Raw genomic sequence first — 6,097 nt, forward strand, 5'->3', positions numbered from 1 at the left:
GAAGAGAAGGGCGGACACTCATGTGAAAAATATGGAAACCGAAGGTCTCTATTTATACCAAAAAATGTGGAAGATTTTTGAATGACACAAACTTTGGAAAGAAATCACGGAAATATTCTGTAAACAGCCAAACAGGGCTGGGGAAGAGGCGCAGCTGCTACTGCTGCGGTCCTTCCAAGAGGCGCAGCATCTGCTGCGTCATTTCCCTATAGGTTTCCTCCTCCGGAAGAATGATTTTCGCGTTTCTGTTATGGAATTGCGATAGATCTATACTTCCTTATTCCGTAAAATATGATATACGGAAGATATTTTATCAAAAGATATAAAATTTGATTGGGAATAAATATCTAGAACATTCTAGAACATTCCGACTTGGCATTTTAAACGGTTTCATAGAAAATAAAGCGGTTTTTGACCCGGACACCAAATGAAATCTAATCACTGTCAAAACGACCATATCGGTGCGTAGATGACAACCAAGGGGTAGACTCGAGTGTTTCATCTATCACCTGATGATAAACTTACGAACTGTCATAAATCATCACGCGTACCAAACATGCCCAATCATCACTGGGTGGTTGGCGGGAGGTGCAGAAATTGAAAGATCATAGATCCATATTAGACTCTCTAATAAAAATTAAATTATCTCATAATTTATCATTTTGATGATCTATGTAACATGCATGCAAATATAAAAGCATAAAAAGAAAGTTTAAGGAAAAACAATTTCCTTACATTTATTTTATGGTAATAAGGGCACAAACTAGATCACCTTTCTAGTTTGATCTTGAGCTTATAACAAATGGATGATCCTCCTAACAAATCTTCAAAGAGAATATCTCCTTCAAGATGCGCCCAAGAACTTAACCCAAAACTAACAAGTATTTAACTAGAAACTTGTTAAAATTATATCCTTGATATTATTTGTAATATTACTAACACTTCTTAGTAATAAAATTGATTACTAACTTCTTAGTAAAGATGTGTAAATATTTTTTAGAGAGATAGACTAAATATTTGTTCACATGCAAAAGTGAAGTGAGCAAGTGTAACAAAATGAACAAACTTAGTCTATATGGAGGGAAGGGGGCCGGGTAGGTGAGGGTGAGGTAGAGTGCTCAAATTGTCTTATATTTTTTAATCTTACATCACATGCAAAATCTATAATAAGATAACTTATGGAAGTATATAAAGTAAGGTGAAATGATTATGTTCCTAATCATCCACAACTCTATTTTACACGGTCCACTTACCCATTTACGGGTCCATATTGGTTCTTATATTTGTCGCACAAATACGTGTAATTTTATTTTAAACATCGTTTCATGTTTAAATACTTCCATAATTAATTCGTTTAAATCACTCCGTAAATATACATGTACCGCTACACATATTATTTACGTACTAATATTAATCACATTAATCAATTAGTACAATTTTAGTGAATTAACAATTAATTAACTAAAACCCGTCTCCCAAAATTTATTATTCATTTATCGCATAATTAAATAATAACTGCCGTGCCTCGAGTTCGCAACTCGAAATCTCTCTAAAAAATAATCGACTAACCTCTTAGTCTATAAATCAAGGGACTAAATAAATTATATCTCATACAATTAATTAGTTGTCAATTGGGGTTCGTTCCTTTAGGTGTGACCGAAAGGGGTCAGTTGATCACCACCGTCTCACGACAATAACGTCAACCTCTAGTCAGCCAACCATTATCGATTTACGTTAATCAACTGACGAGGATCAAATAATTAAATATCTGATGATATTCCTTTAATGAGATTTATTATGTAAACGCACTATTGTGGAGGACACTAACTCCAACAATATCCCACTTGTCCGACACAAGGTGTGCGCTACCAATTCTCTTGTCCGTTTTAATCTCCCACTCAATGCAAGGTGTCTTTCAGGTCGCACTTGCAGATGAACATATTGCGAGTGGTTTTCTCGATCGGGAGTGTGACTACCTGACCGGAAAAATCTATCACAAATTACTTCCGAGCGTGGCCACACATTTGTAGTCATTAACTCCTCGAGTGGCCTTGAGATATAGTTACCCAACGTGGGTGGACAATTCCTGCATGCCCTATCTATCCTATTGCACATCACAGATCATCATGACCTAGTAAATGCCCTTTTGGCCTCCTTTCACGGCACAACCTAGGACAAAAACCAAAGTCACTCGAAAACTGCACTTGCTCAGATAATAGTCTCCAGTCAAAAGAATCGACTCATTAGAACATCTTAGAGATCCCCGCCATGACCAGGCGTCTATAATAGAACTTAGGGACTCTCTAAATGGTCACTGTCCAGCAAAGTGTCACACACTCTGCCTATGTAATCGACCACTCATCACATATGACCTTATGGTGTTGAACAACCATCAATCGACTTACAATCTAGTCACTCAGAGACGTCACCTCATTAAGTGACTAAGGACAAAATACAATGTTCATCGTATTCACTTGAATATTGTTCAACATTGTCTCCACAACTTATTCAGATAAACAAGGTATTTAAAATTTAGTCACACTAAACAAAATATTCATAAAAGAATGAATGCGAAAACAATGAATGTGATTATCATATATATAATAAGAGATACACTATCCAATTATTACATATCCATAACCTAAAGAAAATCTGGTACTCGTCTCAATCCCATAGCGACGACATGACCATCATGCTTAGCCTTTGATAAAGGCTTGGTTAAAGGATCAGCAATATTATCATCTGTCCCAACCTTACAAATGTCAATTTCCTTCCTTTCCACATAATCTCTAATTACATGGTATTTTCTTTCAATGTGTCTAGATTTGTTACTAGACTTTGGCTCTTTGGCTTGAAAAATATCTCCACTGTTATCACAATATTGAGTGATAGGATCTTCGGTGGAATGGACTACTCCTACTCCCTCCATGAATTGCCTAATCCAAACAACTTCCTTCGCAGCCTCAGACGCTGCAAGGTACTCAGCCTCTGTTGTAGAATCCACGGTAACGCTTTGCTTGAAGCTCTTCTAGCAAACAACTCCTCCATTTAGCATAAACACATAGCCGGATTGGGATTTCATGTCATCCCGATCGGTTTGGAAACTTGCATCCATGTTGTTGGAATATGTGTCCTCCGACAATAATGCGATCACGACTGTTGATCATGATGATCACATGTTTAAATCTCATTATAAAGAATACAATTGGGAAGTAATATTTTACTGTCAACTGATCAACATATATCGGTAATGATTGGCTGACTAGAGTTTGACATTACTGTCGTGCGACGGTGGTGATCAGTTGATCCTCTAGGTCATACCTATAGGGCAACACTCTTAATTGATCATTTAATTAATCGTATAACGTTACGAGTTAATTAAATTACTTGAAAATTGACGGACGATTTTGGAAGTAAAATTTACGTATCACATTGAAATTTGATTAAATGAGATACGGTCTGAGTAATCGAATTGTATCATTACTCAGATGAAATTATTGTTTAAGGAAACAATTAAATTTGAATGAATTATTATAAATACAATTTATTGTGATTTATAATTGGAGAAATATTTTGGTACAAGTAATTATGAATTACTAAGTCGATTTTTGTATATGACGTATTTTATTAATACGTTGATTTTTAATATGTTAAAAATACATAACAAATTATGTAACATATGACATGTGACATATTGACAAATTTGACAAAAATAAAATGGGTTCCATTTTATGAAGGTACCGAAATTAGGGGAGGATTAGGGTAAATATTGTGTTGTTTAAATTAGTGGAGAACATAATCATTCACTAATAGCCTAGCCATGCAACCCTAGTTTGCATTGTGAAGATAAACAAAGGCATGCATTGGCTCCCTTTGCCCCTTCTTCCAACCGGTTTTTGAGATGAAAAACCATTTTGGTTTTTCATCTTATTTTACCTCATAATACACTAAAAATGTAGTTAGTGCTAATTCATTCTTTACTCATCCAAAAATAAGAATTCTAGAGAGATAAAAAGCTCCCTTCTTCTTCCTCCCAAAACCGAAAATATTAAGTGTCTTATAATATTTTTGGGTCATTTTCTACAAGATTAATATTGTACTAGTATCTATAATATTAATTTTAATTAAGAGTAAACTTTGGGTATAAATACTTGGGAGAGATCCTACACTTGGGTCTTTGTTCATCCAAAAGGAAAGCTCAAGAACAAGAGAGAAAGGTGATCTCTCTTGTGCCCATTTGAACCGAAAAACCAATGTAAGAATGGATGTTTCTTCCTTATTTTGTTTATTTGTTTGCATGCATAAGATCATTAGTTAATTTTATGACAAATTAAATTATAACATATATGAATATGTAAGTATATAGATCTACTTTTCCTTCAATCGGTATCAAGAGCCATGGTTGTTTGCATGCAAAACGGTTAAAAGTTTTTCCGAGTTATAAGAATAACATATAAAACTTGTATTTTGTGTTATTATGAGATATCACGAAATTAATTCATGCATGTTAAAATTTCTGGTCCTAAAATGTTTTTAGGATATTTTGGTTAATTTACGGATTTTTATTGTTCATATTATACAATAATGGCATTTAAATATGATTTTATGAGTAAAAATATCATTTTCGGTCTAAAATTAGCTATATTTCGTATTTTTCAGTGATTTTTGGATATGTTGTCACATATATTATTTTGAGATAACCTGTAAATTTTCATAATTTTTGGACTTCCTATGCTCGAAAAATGGATTTTTCATTATTAAATTCGGATTTAGGTGAAAAATAGGTTAATATGAGATAAATTTCGAATCTGGTCATAGAAATTTAGTATGTTGTCACATGCAATTTTACAAGATGTGTGTAAAATAATAGGCTATAGTGAAGTCTTTTTGCATGATTTATGTATTTTTGAAGAAAAATAGCATAAATAGTGACATTATTAGTAAAAAAAAAAAATTAATAAAACATAATCTATTACTAAGGAAAAACGTCCAATGTTGCATTTTATTATCTTTTTCAGATCTAAAATTGAAAAGTTAATGAATATAATTTTTCACATGTTTTTATGATTTTTTTTTTTTGGTTAAAACCGATAAACCGCAACATTGTTTTTCCGGATAAATTTCGAAATTTTTAACCTAAGTTTTTGAACATTATGAGTGTCATGGTATTTTTCCAGAATGTTCATGAGTTTAAATTTCAAATTTTGAATTTATTTGAAATTTTGTGATTTATTTGAAGTTTATAGCTTATTTTTGTAATTTTAAGTCCATTAATGAACAAATTTTATAAATATGAGTTAATTATGGTCAAATAATTAGTGAAGACTAAATTTTGAGTCCTAAGAGGTTAGGGTAATTAACTTATGCATAAATATGAATTTATGTAATTTTTGTGATTGTAAAATGTTGAAATCACGCAAATCCGTAAAAACCGAGTAATATACGATATTGGCTAATTAAAGGCGATTTAGCATAAAATTGGGCATGTTCTTACATATTATAATGCTGCATTTTCTTTATGATTGTCATAATTTTAATTTATGTAATTTTTGAATTATGTAATTTTTACTTAGTATGGCCTTAGATTTTAATTGGTATTTCCCGAAATGTATGGGAATATCGATTCGGTTGTAATTTATTGTGATCTCGTATCACCGTTTTGTATTTTATTAGATTTATTTTATTTTAGTTACAAATGTATAATAGGAAATTATGTAATTTGCTATGTAATTTAATTTATCTCGGAGTTCCCAAAGACGGATTTCTTCAAGATGGCCGTTACCTCGAGATGCGTGCCACAACCGAAGTTTAAGGGACCAATGGAGTTGGTTTCCGAATATGTAATAGTTAAATTGTTTTTCTATTTTAGGAAGGCCATACTATGATTTATTTTTATGCTTTGCATTTTATTTATATGTCGCATGCATCGCTAAATCGCCATAACTAAAACATGCATCATCATCTTTATCGAGTTTATCGACCGTGTCAATTAGAATTATCGTAGTCACCGCTTTAGTTCACTTAAAACGTGATAGATAATAAATTGACATGACCTCTCGCTAAAACAATTAATTGAGACATAGCCTTACCAAATAGT

This window comes from Silene latifolia, chromosome Y (genome assembly GCF_048544455.1).
Source record: "Silene latifolia isolate original U9 population chromosome Y, ASM4854445v1, whole genome shotgun sequence".
Classification (NCBI taxonomy): Eukaryota; Viridiplantae; Streptophyta; class Magnoliopsida; order Caryophyllales; family Caryophyllaceae; genus Silene; species Silene latifolia.